This window comes from Nannospalax galili, unplaced genomic scaffold, assembly GCF_000622305.1.
Source record: "Nannospalax galili isolate Female #2095 unplaced genomic scaffold, S.galili_v1.0 scaffold488, whole genome shotgun sequence".
In the NCBI taxonomy this organism is placed as follows: domain Eukaryota; kingdom Metazoa; phylum Chordata; class Mammalia; order Rodentia; family Spalacidae; genus Nannospalax; species Nannospalax galili.
The window spans coordinates 967,369-992,129 of NW_008360316.1; positions in this window are offsets into that span (position 1 = coordinate 967,369).

The following is a 24,761-nucleotide window of genomic DNA, read 5'->3' on the forward strand; positions in this document are numbered from 1 at the left end:
AATACTGCTCAGGATGCTAAGAACTTTCCCAAAACAATGAAGACTGCCTTGAGTACTGGGGCAGCACAGGGCATTGTATCAGAAGGTTTAACAAAGGAATTGCAAGCAAGGATGTCACAGAGAAATAAAGACTTCAGTAAGTATGGGCTAACTTCATATTTTTCTCAAACATGAACAACATTTACATGAAGGTGAAGGATAACAAATATAAAAACTGAGCAGCACAAGTACTTATCAGATCTCTTGAGAAGATGATTATTAAATGTCCGATAAGGTCTCTGAAAAGACAGCCCGGGCCATGTCTCTGTGTCACTGGCTTTAGCTGTGACAGTAACCTATAAGAGCCCTTCTAGGCAGTGAAGAGGCCTCAAGAAAATCAGGACCTCACTGACTTGTCACAGCTGAATCATCCAGGGGTATAGTGTGGGCCAAGATCTAGCTACTCACTGTGAAAGTGAGTGGGTTGTTCTATCTGTACTGTGCTATTCACCTGGAGAGTGCACTGTATGTTCCAAGATCTCAAGTGGATGTCAGAAACTATGGACAGTATGGAAACCTCCATATAAGTAGGCTTTTCCTATATGCCCTGCAAATGACACATAGACCAGAGTACTGTTAGTCTAATAGCCAAGATGTCTATACATTCATAAGTGGGTGGTCAGTATATACAGTGTGGCTATGGTAGACAAAGGAATGCATTACATCTCTGGCAAGGATGGAGAACCTCAGTATGAGATTTCATCTTATGACTGATGAATTCTTTATTTCTGGAAGCTTCCATAATATTTTCAGATGATGGATCAGTCGGCAAACGACTGAAACCATAGGAAGCAAAAGTTCAGGTAAGAGGGAACTACCATGGTTTCTAAGCTACTAAGGTCTCCAGATCATAGGGGGACAAAGCAGGATGGACCCTTGGGGTGAAAAGAAGGTCCCTGCGGCTTCAGGACACAGAGGGGACAGAGGACAGGTGCTTTCAGCTGAGGCAGCAGAGCACAGACACGAGTCGGAGCATGCTCAGACAGGCGATGGCTGCTTTCCCTCAGGCCAGACCACTTTGATTGGCTGTGTGGGGGGTATAAAAACAGGCAGAAACGGGTTGTGGTGGTGCACACCTGTAATCCCAGCATTCGGGAGGCAGAGACAAGCAGATCTCTGTGAGTTTGAGGCCACCATGGTCTACAAAGTGAGTTCCAGGCCAGCTGGGTCTACAGGGAGACCCTGTCTCAAAAAGACAAAAAAATAGCGGGTAAAGACAAGTCTACCAGGACAGACATGCACATGAAGAATTATAAAACTGTTTACTATCTTATAATGATGGAAATTATGCAACTTTTAATAATTTATACAATTAATCCATTAATATAAGGAATTAAGGTAGAACAGTAGAACAATTTATCAGGAAATTCTCAGTTTAGCTAAAACGTGATATAGAAAAGAATTTTAATTTTTTTTTTCTTGCTGAGGGAGAGGTGGGTAGAGAATGAAATGGTAAGGCTGGAGAACGCAAGCCTTCACTGCCATGGGGCCCCTGGCGCCTCCCTTCCTCGCTCTTCCATGGGACTTTCTGATCTTTGACCTTGTCTTTTGGTTGCCCATTTTTGTCACTATAGTTTTTTTTTTCATTAAACTCCTTTTCAACTTGTGAGATCTATGGAGGATTTCTTGGTTATAGTTTTTTTTTTTAAGGTTTCAGAGTTTTAAAATGTTATATTATTTTTAAATTTTTTTATTTATGTGTATATGCATGAGAAAGAGAGTTAGTTATGTTATGGAGGTCAAAAGCCAGCTTTGTGGCATCTGTTCTCTCTTCCACCTTTATGTGAGTTTTGGATTGAATCAGGTTGTCAGCCATGATTGGCAAGAGCTTTACCCACTAAACCACCTTGCCAGCCCTTAAAGGATATATTCTTAATCTTAGTGATGTATCAGTAAGCAGAAAGTTAGATACATGTATGTGTTTCTTTGGGATATATCTTATCTTTAAAGTTATAAAGTTACACTGTTTAAATCTGGTTTATCCTAACTTTTTCTTCTTATGGGATAAAAGAAGTGAATTAAAGACTTCTTATTCTCTTTATATTTCTGAGAGCTTTTGCTTTACAAACTCCAATGGTTTGATATTTAAAATATCTATAAAAATTAAGTTTCTTTATTATGTCTTTTTTTTCTTTATAAAATGTCTTTTATTTTGAATATTTTTGTCTTTAATTCTCTCTGAACTGTCATAGTCCAGTCAGGTTGCTATAACAAAATACCTTAGATTGGATAATTTACAAACCACAGATGTTACTGCTCACAGTTCTGGATGCTGGGGAGCCCAAGATCAAGACACCAGTGGATGCAATATCTGGAGGACCCATGTCTCCTAGACATCTTTTGTGTCCTCACATGGCAGAAAGCCAAAAGGGATACCTCAGGTCATTTTTATGGGGACACTAATCTCATTTGTGAAGGCAAAGTTCTGACCTAATCACCTCTTAATATCATCACCTTGGAGGTTATGTTTATGTGAATTTTGGGGGCGATATAAATGTTCAGACCATAGCAACTAATGTTAGTATTGGGAGGTCCACTTCTCCCTGTTGAGTTTTCCCACCTTGCTTGTGGTCATCTGCCTGTGTGCAGCATATATTTGGACAGTGCTTTGTAATTCAACCTTAGAATTGTTTTATTTCACTAGATTTACATTTTTGATATGAGAACAGTTTGATCAGAGTTAGATCATCCTTAGTTACACTTTCCCTTCATAATGCTATATGCACAAAGTAAAGTCACATGCAAATTAAAGTTGCATGCATATTTGTTTTCCTATATGATCTTTGGCTTATTATTGCATGTGTGTTTTGTTCTGATGGTGCTGAAGGCTTATAGTGCTCTGGGACCCTTTAAAATTTCATGTGCCATTTTATCATTTTAAATTTTCGTATATAGTCTCTGATGACTCACCACATTGAGAAGTGAGAAGCTTTCTACACTTCTATGTATCTCAATTGCCTGTCCTATAACACTCAATGCCATCCGGTTGTGGTTTATTGTATTATCAATGTTTCTAGCTGCTGGTTTGTCATTTAAACGGCAGGTTGAGAAATGCTCGTGTTTACCCTGCCTTGTTCTTTTCTCCTTTGCATATCTGGCTTGTTTCACTGCTATTTATTTTAATTTTTTTCTGTTGTATGCTATTCTATAATCACAACTCCCTTAGGTGCTTAGTCCTATTCCTGTATTCTATACACGTGGTGCTTACTCTCACCCTAAACATAGTACTCCCTTCGTCTTTTGGTTTGTATCTTAGAGTTTTGTTTTTTAACGTTTTAGTTGGTGTTAGCCTTTAACAGCTTCACTATCCCTCCAGCTCGAGATTTTTTAAAAAATAATTTATGGAGAATTTCATACATGCATATAAGGTGTTTTGATCAAATCCATGCTCACTCCCTCCCCTCCAACTCCTCCCATATCTCCCCATCACTTTTTTCTGATAACTTCATGTACTCTTTCTTCTTCTTTTATTTTTTTATGGGGCTTTTGGTACTCTAATATTCCCCACTTTGAAGAGGTAACCCTAAAATCTTTTAAGGATTAGATACAAACTCCCAAATACTTTCAGCATTTTTGACCTTTGGAACAGAATGTATTACTAAGAGGCCCAAGGACATCATGACTTTTAGCCAAGAAACTGGCTACTTTTCTTTGGGGTCTTTTTACCCTAACTGCCTAGCCAATTCCTACCTACTATTCTTATCACATCATCCTCTGAAGAGGTTACCCAAATTGCCAATAGGGAATAGGGACGCCAGTGGCTCTGGCTTTTTCCATGCTGAACAGGGACGTAAGGTAAGGCAACTGAAGTACCCCTTCAGTGGGTCTATCTAAAAGACTCCAAAATTTCATAACTCTTATCTCTAAGGGGAAAAGAAAGTCCTTGAATCGTGAACAGGAGATGTGAAGGAGAAGTAAAGGCAAGAGTAATTAGCATTACAAGTTCTAACCAAAGAACTAGAAAAAAATCAGAACAGGGCAATTTTCAAATGTCCATAGGAGAGTCCATTGGAATTTCTTGACAAGGGCTCCCAAAACCATCCCTCTATTGGGTTCCTCCTCACTGGAGGCCCCTGGAACTGGAGTTATGGACAGTTATTAGCTGCCACGTGGGTGCTGGGATTTGAACCCAGGTCTTCTGAAAGAACAGCCAGTGTTCTTAACCACTGAGCCATCTCTCCAGCCCCCCATTGGAATTTCTTGACAAGGGCTTCCAAAGACATCCCTCTATTGGGTTCCTCCTAATTTTTCTTTAATCTGCCAAGACTGGACTCGAGAGTGATGGATTTAGGATTTGTTTTCAGGCATTTTGATAGCTGTTGGAGTGGTTAGAATCAGTGTCAGTTCCCCCTCAAAGGCTTCTAGATAGGGAGAGAAAACAAATTTATCCATCATTTTAAAACAATAGCAGGTTGTCTCCCTTAGCTACAGGTGGGCACTACAAAGAGGAGGGTCAACTCAGAGGAAACATCTCCTCCACACTTCCACATGAAGCCAGCCATGGTCAAGTAGGACCTTTGACTTATCTTCACGTAGATGGAACTGGTTTAAAAAAAAAAATGAGCCAAGGGCTCCTCCCAAGCCCATGTGACCCCTGAGAAACAGATCCTCAAACGACCTTAAGTGTAAAAATAAATTGATTTATTTGGGCTAACTGTATGGTCTTCAACACCCAAAAGGAAAGTATAACCAAAGAGTAAAGCCATCAGTATATTTCTTTAAGAGTTCAAGGGATTACACTTCTAAGACATTAGGCTTAAGTCCATATAAAAAAGTTATTTAGACAATTATTTCTCATTGATGATTTTGTTCCTAATCAGAAAGTGCTGCTCAGATGTAAGACTTCAAATCTTGGTACAGTACTGAGTTTTGTTTTTAAAGAAAAGACACAAAACTTTTTTTCCTGAAGTTCTTGCATCCTTGGAAATATTAAATTGTCTAGGTAAAGAATTCTTGAGCCACATGTTTTCTGAAGACTTAAATTTTTTTGGTATAGTCTAGAAAAACTCTGAATAAGCTTAAAATTTTCATCTTACTTATTTGAGGAGTTTTTTCAGGCCCAGATTCTTATGCTGTCTTTGAAGTCTAGCAACTCTACTAAACCATGGCTTAGTGCATATTTTTCTGATATTTTTCCCCATAAAATAGCCAGGCTCACTTCAAACTATGGATGTAGGTCTTATTTATTGAGGAAGTATTTATTCTATTATGCTGAAATATTTGCTGTGTTTCCTCTACTAGGGATGTCCCTAGTATGGAAAAGTTGATACTTCTTAAGTCTGTTTCCTGTCTTCTGTATTTATTCTTTTCTCACTAACCATCTAAATACTTTGTACTTTTCTGTTTATTTTTCCCATTTTTCCCACAAACATACTGTTTTTATGCCTGCTCTATCTCAAGCAGTGTTTCTTGTTCACCTCTATTGCTAATTTTCCCTTCCGTAAATTACTTTTTATTTCATTCCAGAGCCCTACAAATTCTTATTAACCCAATTACTTTAATTTGTTTAGTTATCTTTACTGGAAGCAACATAACTCTTCTCTGAACTATTGCTTTGGAAAAGTCATGTTTTATCATTTTTTAATGAAAAAAAATGGATCAATGAATATAACAGCTGGTTCTTTGAAAAGATAAATAAGATAGACGGACCCTTAGCCCAGTTAACCAAAAGAAAGAGAAATCTAAATTTTAAAAAATCAGAGATGAAAGGGGAAATATCACAACAGATACCAAAAAGACCCAGAACATTTTAAAGGAAAACTTTAAAAACCTATACTCAATTAAACTTGCGAATCTAAAGGAAATAAGAGAATTTCTAAATTCAATGGATCCACCAAAGTTAAACCAAAAAAGAGATCATCAATTTAAACAGTCCCATAACAAACAAGGAAATCAAAACAATAACATAAAGCCTCCCAACTAGAAAAAGCTCAGGCCCAGATGGATTCAGAGCAGAATTTTACCCAAGCTTCAAAGAAGATCTACAACCAATACTACTTAAATCATTCAAGAAAATAGAAACAGAGGCAGAATTCCCAAACTCCTTTGATGAAGTCAGTATTACTCTAATTCCCAAACCAGATAAAGAAACAACAACAAAAAAGTTATAGGTTAATATACTTAATGAACATAGATGCAAAATTTTCAACAAATACTTGCAAATTATATACAAACACACACCAAAAAGATCATCCACCATGATTAAGGAGACTTTATTTCAGAGATGTGGGGATCGTTCAATATACATAAATCAATAAACATAATAAACCATATAAATGGATGCAAAGACAAAAAATCACATGATCATCTCAATTAGATGCAGAAAAGGCCTTTGTCAAAATCCAACATGCATTTAAAAGTCCTAGAGGGAGTTGGACTAGAGGGAACATACCTCAACATAATTAAAGCTATATACAACAAGCCCATAGCTAACATCATTCTAAATGGAGAAAAATTGGAAGCATTCCTATTAAAATCAGGAACTAAACAAAGCTGTCCACTATCCTCATTCCTTTTTAATATAGTGATTGAAACTTTTGAGTAATAAGACAAAAAAAGGAAATTAAAGGGCTACTAATTGGAAAAGAAGGGGTCAGATCATTCTTATTTGCAGTTGATATTATATTATCAACTTATATTATATATAAGCTATATATATATTATATCCTTGATCTTATATTACATATAAGAATTCACAAAAATTCCACCAGAAAAGTTCTAGAAAATGATCAACACTTTCTGCAAAGTGGCAGAAAAAATCAATTTACAAAAATCAGTAGCCAATAACAAGGAGTCAGAGAAAGAGTTCATGGAAACACTCCCATTTACAATAGCCTCAAAAAAAATCTAGAAATAAACCTAACCAAAAACATTAAATATCTCTACTATAACATTTTTAAATCTTTGAAGACAGAGAGTGAGGGATACATAAGAAAATGGAAAAGACCTCCTGTGCCCATGGATTGTTAGAATTAATACTGTGAAAATGATCATCCTACCAAAAGCAATTTATAGATTCAATGCAATCCCAATGACATTCATCACAGAATTAAAAAAAAAAATTCTAAAATTCATATGGAAACCCAAAAGACTCCAGATAGCCAGAGTAATCTGGATCACAAAGAGCAATGCTGGGGTGATTACCATAACAGGTCTCAAACTATATTACAGAGCAATAGGTCATAAAAACAGCAAGGTATTGGCAAAAACCAGACTTGTAGATCAATGGAACAAAATAGAAGACCCAAACATAAGTGCTCTCAATTACAGCCACTTGATTTTTGACAAAGGTACCAAGAACACACACTGGAGGAAAGACAACATATTCACCAAATGGTGCTGGCAAAACTGAATCTCCACATGTAAAAGAATGAAGTTAGACCCTTATCTATCACCCTGCATAAAAGCAAATTCCAAATGGATCAAAGACCTCAACTGTTAGAAGAAAACATAGGCAGTGCCTTATAAAGTATAGGTACAGGAAAAGGCTTTCTAAATCAGACATCAGTTGCTCATAAATTAAAGTCATCAATCAACAAGTGGGACCTCATTAAACTAAAAAGCTTCTGTACAGCAAAGGAAAATGACCAGTGGAGTAAAAAGGAAGCCTATAGAGTGGGAGAAAAATCTTTACCAGCTATACATCTGCAGAGGACTAATATCCAGAATATGCAAAGAACTCAAAGAGTCAAGAAAACAAATTACCTAAAAATGGGCTATAAATCTGAACAGAGAGTTCTCAAAAGAAGAAATTTTTTAAAAGTTCACATCCTTAGTAATTAAGGAACTGCAAATCAAAACCACTTTAAGATTTTAGCTTACCCCAATCAGAATGGCTGAGATCAAGAGAACAAATAACACCAAATACTGATGAGGATGTGGGGAAAGGGAAACACTCGTTCATTGTTGGTGAGATTACAAGGGGTGAAACCACTGTGGAAAGCAGTGTGGAAGACTTAAAAAATTAAAAATGAACCTACCATACGATCCAGTTATACCACTCCTTGGCATATACCCAAAGGACTCATCCTATTGCAGAGATACTTGTATAATCATGTTTGTTGCTGCTCTTTTCACAATAGCTAAAGAATGGAAACAACCTACATGTCCCTTAGCTGAACGACATGAATGGATAATGAAATACGTGGTACAGTTACACAATGGAGTTCTACTCAGTGGTAAAAAACGATGAATCATGAAATTTGCAGTTAGATGGATGGAATTAGGAACTGTTAATATTAGGTGAAGTAACACAGACTCAGAAAAACAAACAATGCATGTTCTCCCTCATTTGGATCTTAGCACCAAATCCTTTATTTGAGTATATATCCTGATGTAACTGCAGGAGCCAGGAAAATGTAATGGAACCAGAAAGTTAAAGGGAAATGTACTGGATAGCTTTAGTGTCAACTTGACACACCTGGGTTGAGGGACCCTCAGTTGGGGAAATTCCCCTATTGGACTGGCCTGTGGCCATGTCTGAGGGGCATCTTCTTGATGAGTGATGTGGGAGGGCCCAGCCCACTGTGGGTGGTGCCACTCCTGGGCAGGTGAGCCTGTGTTGCATAAGAAAGCAGGTTAAGCAGGGGCCAGGAGAGCAAGCCAGTAAGCAATGTTCCTCCACGGCCTGTACTCCAGCTCCTGCCCCCAGGTTCCTGCCCTGAGTTCCTGCCTTGGGCTCCTGGATGAACTGTGACCTGGGAGATGTAAGCTAAATAAACCCTTTCCTCCCTAAGATGGTAGTGGTCAGGGTATTTTGTCACAGCAATGAAGAAACAGACTAAGACAGAGATTGGTACCAGCGAGTGGGATATTGCTGTGACAGACCTGACCTTGGTGTTTTTGTGAGGACTGTGGAAGTGTTTGGGACTTTGGAATGGAAAAGCTATTGCATGCTCATAGTTTGTTGCTGTGGATCTTGGAAAAGTTATGCTGAAAGAGTTATAGAGGATGGAGGCCTGGCTTGTGAAGCTTCAAAAGGAAGCGGAGACTATCAGGGCTTTTCCTGTGATATTTTGAATTGAGAATCTGTGGGTTCTGGTCAGCTGGGGCTGAAGAATCAGCTGTGATTAAGAAGAGACCAGAACCTGAAGTAAAACCTTTGCTTTACTGGGACAATTGATGCTGATTAGCTGGGGCTGAAAAAATCAGCTGTAAGTAACAAGAGACCAGCATCACTGAGGTGAAATCTTCTGGGAGGTATTTCCTCAGGGTCAGCACACAGAGGGGATGGGAGCATCCATCTCATGCTAGAAGCAGGACTTGGTAATGTGTAAGAGTCTCCTGCATGGTTCTGGTGTTGAAAGCGTGAAGGGGTCACAGAGAGCAGCTGAGGCTTTGCTCTCTGAGAGGCCAGGAAAGGCCATAGGTGAAAGTGCAGCTTCAGTTGCAGTGAAAACCCCAGGACTGAAGGGGTCATGGAGAGAATCTGAGGCTTTGCACCCTAAGAGGCAAGAAGAGGCCATTGGTGAAGGTGTAGCCTCAGTTTCAGTGGAGACCCCAGATTTTTGGAGATGCCAGCACCATGGGACGACCACCAAGGATAGCAGTAGGTATGGAATGGAGCTGGCCAGGGTCTAAGAGACAAGCTGTGTGTGCTGTGGACTGCAGAGTCAGAGAAGTGGAGCTGCCAGAATCCTTTGGAGTCCAGAAGATCATGAGTGAATCCCAGATGCCCAGCCTTGAGCTACATTGCTGTTCTTTGGTTTTGCTTAGGTGTGCCCGATTCTTCCCTTTGAAATAAGACAGTACTTGTTTTGGATTTTACAGAAGCCCACAGTTAAGAGACTTTTAAAGAGACTATGAACTTTTAAGTGTTTTGATTTTTCAAGGACTGTGGGGTTTTTAAGGTTGTAGTGTCTTATGTTGTGATATTATCATATCTTGGGGACAGAAATTGGAAAGTTATGGTTTAATAGTGATGTTTGTGTGTCAAGTTGACAAGGGGTCAATTGTGCTGGATAGCTTTAGTGTCAACTTGACACAGCAATGAAGAAACAGACTAAGACAGGAAAGAAAGAGCCTGAGAAGGGGGATAGTAGGAGACAGGTGTTATAGGGGGAAATATGGAAAAGGGGGTATTTAGGAAGGGAGGAGAGAGAGTTATACAAGGAACCATGGGGTCAAAGAGGAAGAAGGAGCTCAAGAGAGAGGGGGATAATAAAAGACAGATATTATGAAGGGGGAAAATGGATATATGGATATACTCTAACAGAGAGTGAGGAGGGAGGTTATATGGGGGGGTGGATAAATAACAGGTGGTATGAAAAGCCAGAGGGAAATGTATTGGTTTGAAAGTCTACTGAAAAATACACACTACATATGTGTGTATGTGTGTGTGTAGCAGAAGGCTATATAACAAGAAACACAGTGCTATATAGGAGAAACTTCCCTTTAAGTTTCTGGTCAGGGTAGTATAAGAGACCCCCCAAATGATGCAGGTTATTGCCACAATCCTTGATTCCCTCCCAGAACTTGAAGTTAAGACCTACTGCTGAAGACAGGACAAATTTCAGACACAGGGCTTGGAACAATAGAACTAGAACTGACCTGGAAGGCTCCTCCCTGAACACTAGCTCTCATAGTATCAGAAGATACAATGCAAGCTGCTAAGGGAGAAAACCAATCAATGGTCCAATCCTGTTGTAAAGCCTAATAACCATAACAATGACAGGCACAGCAAACTATCTCTATTGGTGCAGTAGTGGCATGTTTACTTGGGGGTAATCAACAGCTCTCTAATTGGACTTAAAGCCTGCTCAGTGGGAGGGAACTTATGTGGTACTGTAAACACAGCCATATACACATGGCTAGAAAGGTCATAGATCCTAGAGAAACCCCTATATCTGTCACATTCCTAGACAAATGTAATTTCTTACTGTATGCTAAATATGGATCCTTAAATTTACAGACAAGTATACCTGTCACCACTCATCAGAGAAACTTCTTTTTGCAACAGATGGAAGCTATTACAAAGTTCCACAACTGGTCACACACAAAGAACAAGTGTCTATGAGAGAACCAGCCCTAAGTGACACATCTACAAGTGGAACCTCTATACTTAAGGCTCATAGAACACAGAGGAACAAGGGGCAGCGAGAATAGTAATGCATCCCTCAAATCTCACCAGTGAAGCTTTCTCATGAAACAAAGTACATTGCACACAGAAGGCTACAACTGGCCAAGGTTAGAGAATAAGAGGCTGCAGAGTGCATGTCCCTGGATAGGACTCATATTAAACCTCACCTACTCATGGTTCAGAGACCATTGTGGAAGAGGGGGCAGAAAGATTGTAAGAGCCAGGGTTGGTGCATGAACACAAGGAACAGAGTCTTCCAGACCTCTGGGAACTTGCTTATATGAGCTTACAGCAATGATGACAGCATGCATAAGACCCATGCAGACTTAATCAGAAAAAAGCCCCAGCATAGAGCTGAGGAAATGGGCAGGAGGCCCCAACCTTAGCTGAGGAATTATTGTTAGCTGATTACTGCTAAGAGTGTGTGTGTGGTGGGGGTGGTCTTCTTGAAGGAAGTGATACTTATATAGGTTGACAAGACTCCAGTGGATTAAATCATACCAAGGGACACCTGGGGACACAAATTTGACCATATAGGCCTTAACAAATATGACAGAGTGCATGAAATCCTGTGGGGGAAACAGTGGGTAGGGTGTCTATAATTAAGATGTATGATATAAAATAGACAAAAATGCAATTAGAAAAACAAAAAAGGAAAACTGTAATTTTGATCTATATTACACCATAATTTTCTGGAATGTTAATCTTCCTTTTGTCCTGTTCCTTTCATTTATTTTTCTTGATGTATATTTTTATTATGCTTTGTGTGAACTCTTTTTGAAGTTACTCTTCTTTTTATGAGATTGCTGTTTGTTTTTATGTGGACTCTTCCTTATGGGTAAAATGCTGCTCTTTTATTTTTTTTCAAAGGATGATGCGTATAGAGGCAGCAAAGGGACCTGGGTCAGCCACCACCTTGATTTCTCTCTGCTCTGTGATTTGGTCTCCAGTCTTGGCAGGGACGTTGCTCAGCCAGCTGCAGTGATCAACATCACACAGTTCACACTGAAATCCTTCCAATGGCAAGGTCAACTGATCATTTCTTCATGTTCTCCTTTAGCAAAGGTGGCATGCTGTGTCTTTCTTTCCCCATTGGGCTTGGCATCTTCTCATAGGACCTATGATACCTGGAAGCTGTGACCCTACTCAGACCCCACTGTTCTAGAAGTCCAGGGGTTCTGCCTTACGGACCAGACATGCTGTGCTTCCTGAGCTCTGTTCATGTGAACTGCTTCCAGGATCTCATTTGACCATGCCCAACCTGATTGCAATTATCAGGATTTGGGTTGACTTCAAGTTCGTGTCAATTTTCCTTTCCAATTCTACTTTTGTGGTTTTTCTTGGGTTTCAGAAAGCACATTCTGCTGTTCTGTTGGTGACCTTCATGTGACCACACAGAAGGTTCTGGATTCACTTCTTCTAAAACTGAATCTCATGAACAGTGTGACCTGAGGAAGGATGAGCTCATGGGAACATGAGCCATGGATAAATTCAAATGGGGTTTCAGACAATAGTTTGAGAATCTTCTGTGCCATTTCACCAACTAATGGTGGTCCTGAGGGCCCAGAAGTGAGAACAGCTGCCTGTGAATGTAAACTAGGGTCTAGCATGCTCTCCTTGTACCTCAGTAGCTGTGACTACTTCAGTAAAGGTTCCCCATGTTGAGCATCACTAAACAAATGCTGGCCAAGAGGAGTTAAGCCCTGGATGAGACCAGCCAGACAGGAGAGAAGATATTTTAAAAAGAGTCACTTGTGCTCCCAGACTATTGAAATGATGGACCCCCAGGGATCTCATGCTGGGGAAAAGAAAAGGCTGAAACTGATACCAGCCAGAGGGCAGTTTGTCTTCTAGGAAGAGACTGACACCACACGGTTCTGAAAAATTGCAGGAGCAACTAAACCTGAGACAATTATCGGCGATGGGCAGGAGATCAGTTAGGTGATGGGCGGGGTCATATCTTGGTCAGGGCTGCTTAGTGAAGCCTGCCTCTTGCCCTCCATTTAAATATAAACTCACTTCTGGAGCCAGAGGTAGACTTGGGAGCCACTGGACTTCTTTATTTATTCCTTTCCCCAGTACGACTACTTTGAATGAATTACCTTTCTTCCCTTTTCACAGTTGTCTCTTTAATTAGCATATTAGAGACAAAGAGCTGAACCTAGCAGGTTAGGCTCTTACCCTGAAATCTCCAGTAATACCTTCATCTTTGAAAGTTTATAAGTTTTCACGTAGTTTTGGAATAGTTCTATAAATGAAGTTATAATTCTCTCAGCCTGTATTTACTATAGTTTTGTAAGTTGAAAAAAGTAAGCAGCAATTGCTTCTTTTTGCTTTATTTTTTTTTTTGTACATTTTTTAATAGGTCGTAGGAGAAAATATGTGGGGAATAGAAGAGATGCAGGCTGTGGTAGAAATGTCAGAGTGCTTGGCCATAGAAGGCTGTACAGTGCACCCACACACACCTCAGTGTGCTTCATTCAGTCTCTCCAACAGCCCCTCATGGGTACCAGTCCAGCATTACCATCTTACAGGTAAGGAAACTGAGGATGGGAAGGTTTAGGAACTTGTACTAAATAGTAAGTGACACATCCAAGATGGAATCCCAGACAGTGAGATGAAAAGCTGAAGTCCACACAAAACAAATACAGAACATCTAAGTGCTAAACAACACAACCTTCAACTTGAGTCTCTTCTTCATGCCCAGCCATTTTGCAGACAATCCTCCTTTCAGTATCTTTCCATGGTCATAGAATCAAAAAAGGTTTGAATTTCTTTTCCTCTGCACTTCTGAAGTGTTGCAGTGTAAGCCGATCTGCTCTTCCTTATGGCACTGGCAGAGCGAGGCAAAGCCGAGAAATTTGCTGTTGAGACTGAAGACCCCAGGATCAATGGAGTAGACGACCGGAAGTAGGCATGGCCAGCCTCTTCCCATCTTTCCCACTGGGCTGGATGAGAGAGAAAGGGAAGCTGCTCTGCATAAGACAAACTGAAGGCTGTTGCCGAGACCTGGGCATGGATTCATGACCGAATTCCAAGAAGTGTGTGTGTGCTATAAGGGACTGACTTACCTCAGAACTCAGCACTGTGGTGAGAACTTAGGCTGTGACTTTTGAAATTCCTTTTGAAATTCCTTGCTCTTGCATTTCAGAGTTGCTGTGGAGAGCGTGGCTGTTCAGATTATTTACAGTTCAGGTCATTTGTTGTCAGAAACCATGGGCAAACATCCTGAACAACTGTGTCGTGTCTTATCAACTCTAATGCCCGTAGTTGCACGTACACGGTTTTGTAGAGCCTGCCAGGAAGCTCAGAGGAGGGCCACAGCTCAGGGGAAGGAGTTGGAGACTTCTGGGCAGTAGCTCTGTGCTGCTCGCCAAGGCACCGCTCCAGCTATCTCTTGGAGTCATGCTTTGCCGTCTTTTCTCACCTTAATATGTTTCACCATCTCGTATGTGCCTTTGAAAGACCTGTTAAGTATTTTTTAGAATACAAAAAGGCAGAAGGTGGGGCTAGAGAGATGGCTAAGTGGTTAAGAGCACTGATGTTCTTACAGAGGACCCAGGTTCGATTCCCAGCACCCACATGGCGGCAACGAACTGTCATTAACTCCAGTTCCAGGGGTATCCAAAGCCCTCTTCTGACCTCTGCGGCATTGCAGGACATGGGTGCACTCACATACATGCAGGCAATATACTCATACGCATAGAATAAAAATAATAAAATATTTTTTAAAAGGCAGAAGGTAAAAAAAGATAGAAAGAAAGACAGAATATAAAAAATGTAATTTAAAAGCCGTGTTCATGATCCATCAAACAAATTCTAAGAAGAGTGTGAGATAATGGGGGAATTGGAAAGTGGGTAACAGATTAATAATTACTGAATTATTATTCAGTAGAATTATTATTATTATTCACTTCCTAGGTAAGGTATTTTGTAGTGATTTTTTTTAAAGGTTTTGTCTGTTGACAATATGCCACAGACTGTAAATGAAAGTTATGTATGTTTAAGAGTTCTTTTAAATTACTAAACTAAAAAATAATAGATGGGAATTAAGAGAGATAAAATCAGAAAAACAATGTTTAATCTGTGAAACCATGACAATGACGGGACATCTCACAGCAAGGATGCATTTGAGAAAATGTCTAGAAATTCTTAAAATTCAAAGCACAGAGCTCTTGAACCTGATTTTGAGGGCATTTCACAAAACTCTTAGTGCCCTGTGTGCCTGGGTGGGGAGAACTTTTGGACTTCCATTTGATGTGGATTTCCTGAGGTCTTTATTTAGAAGCTCTTTCAAAGGTGTTACCTTTTCCCCAACATGCTGCCCCCTAGCATGCTGCCCCCTAGCATGCTGCCCCCTAACATGCTGCCCCCTAGCATGCTGCCCCCTAGCGTGCTGCCCCCTAACATGCTGCCCCCTAGCGTGCTGCCCCCTAGCGTGCTGCCCCCTAGCATGCTGCCCTCTAGCATGCTGCCCCCCAACATGCTGCCCCCTAGCATGCTGCCCCCTAGCATGCTGCCCCCCTAGCATGCTGCCCCCTAACATGCTGCCCCCTAGCATGCTGCCCCCTAGCATGCTGCCCCCTAGCATGCTGCCCCATATAGTCAAATGCCTCTGAACTGCTTGTTTGTTTGTTTGTTTTGCTTCCGAACTTCTTTTTGGTATTTTTTAGATAGGATTTCCCTGTAGCCCCAGCTGGCCTGGAACCCTCTATGTAGACCAGGCTGGCCTTGACCTCACCAAGTTCTGCCTGCCTTTGCCACCTGAGTACTAGGATTACAGGGGTGCACCACCACACCCCATGCCTCTGAATTTTTAATGGTCACATTTAATGGATTGGAGTAGAAAATTGGTGACCTTGCTTTTCCTCCAACTCAAGAAAAAGTTAGTATCACACCTTCTGGGCATAACGAACAAGCCTACTATGAGCCTGATTGTGGGAAAGGTTACCTCTAATGTTATGGCTAATTAAATTTAATTTAGTGCAGTCTAATGTTATCTCCAGTTGTCCCTGATGACAGAGAGTTCATTTTCATCATCTGGAAGGTGCATTAGGTAACATCTTTTTCATTGCCTAACAGAAATGCAATGAATATCAAGATAATGAAAGCAGCTCTCTTAGCACTTAAATTATGTGCACAGAGGCAACAATGCTAACAGTGATCTGTGCGGGGGCCTGAGGCCAGGGGCGAGGCAAGATGGCACCTAGAGGAAACGGCAGGGGCATGACCAGACTTGTTTTGAAGAATCACTGATTGGCTCCTGCCATTTCCTTGCATCTTGGCAGCGTGTGACGGCGAACACTATGCTGTGCTATGGAGAGGAGACTGCATGCTCAAGTTGACCTTTAACATGATCGGACACTTGGTGGGGAGGGGATTTTCCTTCGTGGTTTTTGCCTTCATAAGCCCTGTAACGCCTGCAATAAACGAGTTCCTGCTTGACTGGCTCCCTGTCACGTCTGATTGTCTCCCGGGGAGGCTGTGGGTAATGGGCGGACAGCTCACCTCCCTTTCCCCGGCTCCTCTGTCGGGGCAGGAACCCCGACAGATCTGAATCCTTACTGTCAAAGCACATCCACACAGATCATCTATAGACAAAATGGTACTTCATAAGTTTAAGAAATCTTAGTGGCCACAGCCACTGGGATACCTGTATTATTTAAATGAAGAAAGAAGATTCCCTCCAGGCCTTCCTAGGAAACAATATAAAGTGAAGGTCAAGGGCATAGCCCTAGAGGCTGACCCTGGTGACTGACCTCAGATCCTTTGCCCAACCTCTCCAGGCGTCCATAGTGGACAAGCATAGTGTCTCCTTCATGAGCTTCTGTGGAGTTAAATGTGATCACATACAGAGCATAGAGCTTGTGCTAGTACTTGACTGGTGTCAGTCATAATCAAAAGGATGCTGAACAGCACTGCAGTGCTTCTCCAAGCTGCGACTTACCCAGCCATCTCAGCTTCCTCCTCCTTCCTCCTCAACTCCCGACACAGTTCATAGAAGCTTGTCTTTGCTTTTTTCATTTGAGTGGTGACAACAGGTCAATAGATCATATTTGAAAGCACTAACTCCATGATTACACATAAGAGTTTGCTGCTTCATATGTTAACCATATTGAACTGTTTTCTTCCCCTACATCCATTAAAAAGTGATGTATTTTTATTTTGCTGGACCACAGAAATGTACATTTTCCTGTCCTACTCCATCAATCATGGTGCTGTTGAGCCGATGAGAGGAGATAAGCCACGATTTACTTCAGCAGTGCAACTAGCTCAATTCTCCAATATGTCTACCTAGGACGCTCACGTCACCTGATGCAGGAAGGGCTCTTGGCTTGATGTTTAAGGAATTATTGTCTATGAGGGATATAACTATGAGTGGAAGACCAAGTTGGATGAGGAGAAGTGCCAACCATCCTAACAAGCAAAGTACAGTATTAGGGAAGAAGAGAGAAATAGGCATTCAAGGTTGACTTCCATGAACTGTGAGATTCACATTTCAGATTAAGTAAGATGACAGCTTCTATGATGGACATTTACCCCTTGCTCCAGAGAAAATGTGGAGCTACAAGAAAGAAATCATTCTAGAACTTGCTATTCAGGAAATATCAAAACTTCAATGAAATCCTAGAGTGACCTGGCCCAGCACTCTTTGGAGAAAAATCAGAGGGGAGCTTTCTTAATCTCTGCACTGGAAAACTAGAGGAGCTGGGAGCAGGAGTGGGAGACATTTCTAAGAGAGCACAGGAGAGAGAAGGGGGAAACTGAGATATGACACAAAGGAACCAAAGGTCTTTTAAAACATTTATTTATTTTTATTTTATGAGTATGTGTGATTTGCTTGCATGTATGTAAGTGCACCCATGTCATGTAGTACCAGCAGAGGCCACAAGAAAGCACTGGATTCCCTGGAACTGGATTTACAAATGGTTGTTAGCTGCCATGTTGGTGCTGGGAATCTAACCCAGATCCTCTACATGACCAGCCATTAACCACTGAGCCATCTCTTTAGGGCCAGAACCAGAGGACTTTTTAACATTAGACATTCTAGTCATTATTACAATATTCAAGTTATTTGGTGCTTCTAACCTCCAGTAAAGTCTGATATTAATAAGCTCTTTGAGGGAAGAAACTGTGTAAAATGGCCATTTTCTGTGATGAAACACAGACAATGAGCAACAGCCTTGAAACAGAAGAGACAGCAACACTTGACCATCACTGGGAGTTGGAGTCAAATGTGACCTTGCATTATAGGAAAACTTTGACCCTTACAAAAACCATGGTGTGGTGTCAGATCATGTTGGATTTGCATGACTACAGTGTAAAGACAGCTAGCTTATAGGAAAAGGGGTTTATTTGGCTCACAGTTTGGCAGACTTGAGGGCATGGCACCATGACCATCCAGTTCAGAGATGGCTCTACTAGCTGAGGCCATGAGGGAGGAGTGAAGCTTTCACTGGCAAACCACAGGAGAGAAAAAGATTGAGTCTCACAAGCCTTCCAGGAGCCCCCAGTGACTTAGCACCTCCCACCAGGCCCCACTTCCCAAAGTTTACACCCCTCAAAGCACACCCTGCAGAATGAGCCTTCAATCATAATGGGCTCTTGGGAGAAAATACATAACTAAATTATATGCACCATTGCATAGACTTCACAAGGTTTGGAAGGACGCTTTAAGGACAGCTTGTCATCAAATGTTTAATTACAATACCTCAGATATAAACAACTCTCCTACTGAAAATTCCATTGACATTTGGGCACACCTTATACAACGGTTTCTAGACAACGTTCCCCTTTGTCCCTGTTCCCTAATGGTCACCTAAGCCAGCTTGTGCATTTCCAAATAGGAAACAGAGCCCAAGGTGGGTCCACCCAGGAGCAGGAAGAAAGACCAGCATAAGAGTGAGTGTTCAAATACATTGAGACCCCAGCAGACTCAATTTTGCCAATAGGCTGTCTTAATCAGAAGTAAAACCAAAAATGCAAAGTAAAAAAGTGTCATCAAACTTGCATTGAAGAAAAATCAAGGACATTTAAAGAAAAAGGATCAAAGGGATGTTTTTAAACAACCTCAGAAACTAGTAGAACTGCCATCCAAAGTCCTTGATAGGTTATTTGAGTTGGATGTGAGTTCTGTATGGGGAAAAATCCCAGGACAGTTTCTGCTAAAGCCCATCCCAGACTGGCTTTGACAGCTGCTGGCTCAGCTTTCCTCTTAACTGCAGTTAACTCACCAGAACCCACCTGCTGTTGCAGCCCATTTGGTAAGCAGGCTGACTGGAACCTTGAACATTAAAAGTGTGCAAAAGCTTTGGGCCTTTTACCTAGACACTTGGGGCTGAGCACACAGAGTGGAGATGACAGATAGTAAAACTTTATTCTCTAAGCAATGAATAAGAAATTTAAGTCCCTGAAAGTAAAACATCTATATAATTTCTAAGTCTTTCTTTAATTAAGAGAATATTTATGATAACTTAATGTTATTTTCCATATGGTAATCTCAGTAATAAAAGATCTGGAAAAGCTGTTTTGAGTTTCCTTACACATTACACGGCTTATGTTATATGGCTGTGAGGTCATACCTGTGAAATATCCCCTTCTGACAACTGACAATGATGTATGCCGCTGTAGTTCAGTAGCTCAGGTGACTTTTCAGCTGGATTCTATTGCTGCTGATGTCATCTGCGTTTCCAGTTTTACCCGTGAAAAGGCAGAGAACTGGAGACACCATTTGGATTCACCTGCAAAATGACCAAGACTGATAAGAAGGAAAGAGAAATAGAGAACACAGACTTCATCATGCCTATGTGAATACTTCCAACACTGGCATGTCACAAGCATTAGGCATTTTCAACCCACCTTCTCATTTAGTGTGTATCAAGCATTGGATGGGGTAGGAGCTTGGTTTCAGGGAGAGGCTGAAATGGCTCTAACTGCTATTGGAAATACAATGGTGGCACACACTTGACTCTTCCTCCCTTTCTGTCTGCTGCAGGTCGACCAAGAAGGGCTTCTAGTGAGCTTTCCAGAGGGGACAAGGGTGGAGCATCTGAACTACAATAAATACCTTAAGAATGTTTGAAAAATAGTGGTGAAGGAGGGTGGTATTTGGGCATGTCTTCATGCCCAGAAAAATCCATGTTTAAGATAACTCCAGGCAGACGGCCTAAGAGGATGGGTTTGGACATCCATTGGTGTAGCAGCTCTGATCTCAGCAGACTGACAAAGTGTCCAGTTCTGGCCTCCCTCTGGCAGAAGGCCTGAGAATCCAGGGAACTACCCAAGAGCCCCCTATCCTGCCTCCATGTGGTGGTGAGCTTCCCCTAATTGCACCATACCCATCCCCCTACCTGGGACTTCCTGAGGCCCTCCCAAGGCCCCAGGGTAGATCTGCCTTTGGAAGGCTGAGGCTAAGATCCTAGCAGACAGCCTGGGGGGTGTTTCAACCTCCATTGGTGTAGTGGCTCTGATCTCCACAGACCTCCAAAGAGTGCTGAACTCTGGCCTCCCTCTGGCCTCTCTGGCCTCCCTCTGGCCTCCCTCTGGCATAGGGGCTGAGAATGCAGAAGACTGCCTAAGAGTCCTGGGATCCTGCCTCTATGTGGTAAAGGAAGCCTGATGTACCTGACTAGAACCTGAATTGGGCTTCTGTGGGTACTCCTGTATAGCTGATCTGAAGCCATAAGTTTCCTCCAAATTAAACCTGAGAGAACTTGAACCCTGTACCAACCAGCCTTACATAACCAATAAAGAATCTAGGCACCCCGATAATACAAACAGAAGCATACTTCAACTTAATTCTCATATCAGAATCATAAACAACAAAAGAAATTCACATGACAAAATCACAACGAAAGAATAATAAATTAGAAAGCCAAAACACTATGTCCCCACCAAACCGTACCAATCCTGTAGAAGAGTTCTACCAGGAGAACTCTCTAGAGATAACCCAGAACACTGAATTTAAAAGAACAATCATAAACATGATCAAGGAATTCAATGAATTTAAAGACCACACAAACAAGTCAAGGAACTAAAAGAAGACAAACTTCTGAATGAATTCACAAAAGAGAAACATTGAAGAAAACTCAGGCAGAAATGAAGAAAGAAGTGCAAAATTCAATAAGCCAACTTTAAACAACAGGGGAAAGCCTCACAATTATTTGTAACACAAATGCCTTACTATTTTAAACACCCTGCCTACTCCTCATCACCACCTCTAGTCTCCCTTACATCCTTGGGTTCCATGGGTCCTCCTTTTATGCTCCAGCCAGGCCCTTTATAGACTTCAATTCTGCCTCCACCGAACCTCCCCTTTTCTGTTTCCATCACACTACACTATCAGAATCCATCTGTCCGTGTATTTGCAAGTGCATACACTCATACATTCTGTATCTGTGAGTTGTATGCAATTCTTTTATATAGAAGCACATTGCCAGAATGTTTCTCAAGAGTATTAGCAGCAGTTAGCTTTAGAGAATAGAATCAGAGATAGCAAAAGGCTTTAATATGGTTGTATTTTCCCTGTGAACATGTATTGCTTTTGTGATCTAATAGATGAAAGGGGAGAGGAACGAAGCCCATCATGTCCCTTTGTTTTTGCAGAGTATTACCTTGCACTGAGTACTGGGTACACATGGCATACAGTTTCCCACTTGCAGACAAATGTATCCACCACCACCCCCCAGTCCAATTGGCACTTGCTTATCAGTACAGAAGAATTTCTGGGACCCTCAGGTGCAAGAGGGCATGGGTGGGGATGAGATGAGGGTGGAGCTTTGTGTCCAAGGCTCTGGCCAAGCAACTTCCTACTCTGCCCAGAAGCCACTCCCCCAACGGAAGGGCAGGACTGACAGCTGCAAATGCCACAGGGCCACCTTTCTTCTAAGTCATTTCAGGAAGCTGATGTCACAGCCTCCTGTACATACTTTCTCTTCCCCTACCCCAACCTCAGGTCAACCCACATTTAACAAATAACTTCCCATATTCTAGGCACCCCAAATATAAAGGTATGTTCTTTATCTTGCCCTCAGAGGGGAAAAAAAGTTATTTTTTTCAACCATCCACTAAGCAATGCTTACTTAGGGGGCACTAAAAATAGCTAGGTAGCCCTTCATACCTAAAGCATCCATTGTGATTCCATAGGCTCTGCATTAGCAGTGGAGACTGCAGGGCCTGGAGAGCCAAGTCTGCAGAGGTCAGAGGAACAGTGGCAGGCAGAAGTCCTCCACCCTAGTGCTGGGCCAGATGGGCACCCAAAGGCACTGCAAGTGTCAGCTCACTAGAAATGTGGGAGCCCAGGCAAGGCAGATGGTCAAATGGCAAAGAGTCAGCAATCATGGGAGCTTCGAAGGGCAGACAGGAAAAGAGGCCCAGGGCACCCACACCAACACAGGCAGATTGCTGGCACAGAGGCCACCGGTAGTGGGGCATCTGCCACTTCCTTCTTCCTGCACCCAGAGGAAGCCAGCCACAAAACAAACCTTAACAATTACAAAAAAATTGGAAATAATTCCTGGCATTCTATTGAACCAGAATGCAATAAAGCTCAAAATCAACACCGGAAAAAGCCCTAGTCCCTATATGAACTTGTGGCGATTGAACAACACACTCCTAAACAATGAGTGGGTCAAAGGAGAAATTAAGAAAAAAAATAAAAGAATACTTGGAATTCAACGAAAAGGATAATACAACACAACACAACCTCTGGGACACATTAAAAGCAGTCCTAAGAGGGAAGTTTAGAGCTCTATTGGCCTCCATTAAAAAACTGGAAAGAGCCCAAATACATGACCTAATACTGCAACTCAAGGCACTGGAAAGGCAAGAACAAATGAAACCCAAACACAAAATAAGATAAGAAATTACAAAAATCAGAGCAGACATTAATTAAATAGAAACAAAGAAAACAATACAAAGAATCAATGAATCTAAGAGCTTGTGCTTTGAAAAAGCTAAACAAGATAGACAGACCCTTAGCCCAGTTAACCAAAAGAAAGAGAAAATCCAAATCAACAAAATCAGAGATGAAAGGGGAAATATCACAACAGACACCCAAAAGATCCAGATCATTATGAGGGAATATTTTAAAAACCTATATGCTACCAAATTCGAAAACCTAAAAGAAATGGATGCATATCTAATCCCCAATTGAAGCCCCCTCAACCCATGAGTTGACACTCAGACATTTAAAGAAGACCTCCAACCAATACTACTTAAATTATTCAAACCAAGCAAGAGAAAGGGAGAACTCCAAATTCCTTCTATGAAGCCAGCATCACTCTAATACCCAAACTGGGTAAAGACACAACCAAAAAAAGAAAAGTATAGACCCATACATATCCTTAATGAACATAGAAGCAAAAATTCTCAACAAAACACGTGTAAACCACCTACAGACACACATAAAAAAGATCATCCACCATGATCAAGTCAGTTTTATCCCAGAGATGCAGGGATGGGTCAATATACGCAAGTCAAGAAACATCATTAATCATATAAATGGACTCAAAGACAAGAACCACATTGTCATCTCAATAGATGCAGAAAAGACTTTTGACAAAACTCAGCATGCATTTATGTTCAAAGTCCTAGAAGGAATTGGAATGGAGGGAACATACCTCACATAATTAAAGCGATATACAAAAAAAAAACCCATACCCAACATTATTCTCAGCATCATTCTAAATGGAGAAAAACTGGAAGCATTCCCATTAAAATCAGGAACCAGACAAGGATGTCCACTATCTCCACTCCTTTCAACATAGTGCTTGAAACTCTTGCTAGAGCAATAAGACAGGAGAAGGAAATTAAAGGAGTACTAATTGGAAAAGAAGAGGTCAAAAACTACCACTTTTTGCAGATGATATGATACTATACTTAAGAGGTCCCAAAAGTTCCAGCAGAAAACTCCTAGAACTGATTGACACTTTCAGTATAGTGGCAGGTTATGAAATCAATCCACAAAAATCAGTAGCCTTTCTGTATACTGCCCCCGCCTGCGGGGACCCTGTACAGGTAAAGCTCGAGGGGGACCACTCCCTGAAAGGAAAAACGGGCGAGAAAGAGGAGACGGAGCCCAAGCAAGTCCACTTGTCAAGGGTCGCTTTATTGTATTGCAAGCTTTCCTTATATACAGTTTGTATTTAGAAGCGGTTGAAGAAGTTGGTCAAAGGTTACAGCATTCTTATGGGTATGGGGTGGGGGACTGAGCAATTCAGCAATGTGACTGACCACCAGGTGTTCCAAGAGATTACTGCATGACTTATCTTTTCCGAGAACTGTTTGCAAGGGGAAGAGAAAGATAACCTTGCCATAAATTCTTTCTCAAGGTTACTAGTGCAGGCAGAATGTCCTGCTTAAGTCAACTGTTTGTAGAGCCATATTATATTTTTTGGTAATGAATGTTGTTTCTCCAGCTCCCGACATCTCACCCTTTATTAATAACTTTAGCGAATGAAAGATCTGCCTTAGGCTATGTGGTGGGTCCCCCGAGTCGGGATTCTTGTTTCTTTTGGTAAGGCCCCTGTCTTAGGCTACACAAACTGCTTCCATGTTCAGTACCCGCAAGTTTGGGGTACGCCCCTGAATCATGGGTTTGTGCTATTCCCGTCATTGAGTACCTTACAGCTGAGAATCTGCCTCC